Below are 1,947 nucleotides of genomic sequence, written 5' to 3'. Positions count from 1 at the left end.
ATATATATATATATAGGGTGGATGCTACTGTTGCTTTTAGCCCCTTAGCAAATAGCGACAGGCCACAGAAAGTGTGTCAATAGCCAGCTGGAGGAGATGTTCTTCTGGAGCTAAAAGCAACAGTAGCATTCACCCTTAGGGGGCTTTTATTTTTCGTAACTCGTGATGAAACATCTGTCCTTTTACGAGGATTGACCGATGATGCCTTCTGTCTTATTTAAGTCACACACCAATGTTACCCTTTCCATTGACCGCTAATACCACAAAGACCTGATCATCTCTTTAGAAAAGGCCGGTTTAGAATGAAAAGGCATCGAAATTGTCATTGTCTAATATAGCGGCCAAAAGGCAGCCATCATAACAGATTCAGAAGTTATCCGACCCAACAGTAATCAAAGCAGGTGTAAGACAAAAACATGTGTTATCCCCATAGCTATTTAATATTTATACGGAGTATAATGTTCAGAGCGTCAAAGGAAATCAAAGAATTCACAGTCAACGGTATGAATATTATAAGATATGCAGATGGTATGGCATTATTGGCAAGCAGTAACGAGAAATTACACGAAATTGTTGATTCTGTGCAAAAGAAAAGTCAGAATATTAACAAGAAAAAGACAATGCTTATTGGTAAAACAAAACAAAAGGAACAAAAAATACCTGTTGATGGATAAAAGCGTGAGCAAGTAAACCAAAAAAATTTAAAAAATTCAAGTATTCAGGGAAACGAATAAATCGCTATGAAGGTGCCAGTGTAAAGTCACGTGAAGAAGCCACTCAAAGAATAAATAAGGTTAAAACAACATTTATAAGAATGAAAATCTCTTCATTTCAAAAAACACGCTGCGTCTAAAATAGAGTTATCTGTTATACTAATTGTTCTATACGAGATAGAAATACGTATCCAGCAACAGCGGTTAAGATAGAAACCTTTGCTCTGTGAATCTTGCACAGATTGGGTTGGGAAACAGAGTAACAAATTAATACAAGAAAATCTTTGAAAGTCCAACAACACTTATTGTCGAGAAACAAGTCGATAAGGAACTGACATTTTGAACGCACAAGACAATGCCCATGACCATCCTCTCGAGTAGTCTTGAAGGGAAGAAAGAGATTGTTAAGGACGTTGGTGGAAGAATGATGACATCAAAGAATGGACTGGGAAGAAGTACCTAGTGGATTATTCGCATGCAGCACATGACATATGTGATGATGATGATGATAATGGTGATGATGATGATGATGGTGATGATGATGATGATGAGGATGAAATATATGTACATATATATGTGTGTGTGCGTACGTGTTTGTGTATATATGCATATTTCTATACGTACATATACGTATGTATGTATGTATGTATGTATGTATGTATGTATGCATGCATGCATGTATGTATGTATTTTATAGCTAATGTTTGAGATTTGATGCTTGTATTTGTGAGTTATACCAGTAAGTGGGTGTGGACGTAACAGAAGAACTGCGCTAATGTTTGGCCCCTGTTTCTTGTCTGTTAATCCCCAGATAGCGTTTATGTTCTTAACGCTGTTAACATTTCCAGAGCGTCAAGTGGTACTGTACAGATGTCGAAACCATAAGGATATGCATTAAGCAGGCGAAGACTAGATGTAAAAGTTTGATGGCCAGTTGGTTGTGAGCATTTTGCATCATCTGTTCCTGTGTTCCAAAGTTGCGTTTCATGGTTATTCTAGATCTTGTGTAATTCAATTTTTAATGGGAGTTCTTAATTTCTTGATCTATGATGAAGTTAATGTATTTAGCAGTAAATCGATGTTGCCTGATTGCCCCTCTGTGGGATTATAACTCTTGTGAGGCTAATAAGGGTTAAGAAGATTAGAGGTTATAGATGTTATATTCTTTTATTCTTTCTTTTATTTGTTTCAGCAATTTGACTGCGGCCATGCTAGAGCACTGCCTTTAGTCGAT

This window comes from Octopus bimaculoides, chromosome 13 (genome assembly GCF_001194135.2).
Source record: "Octopus bimaculoides isolate UCB-OBI-ISO-001 chromosome 13, ASM119413v2, whole genome shotgun sequence".
NCBI lineage: Eukaryota > Metazoa > Mollusca > Cephalopoda > Octopoda > Octopodidae > Octopus > Octopus bimaculoides.
This window is presented reverse-complemented; position numbering follows the sequence as displayed.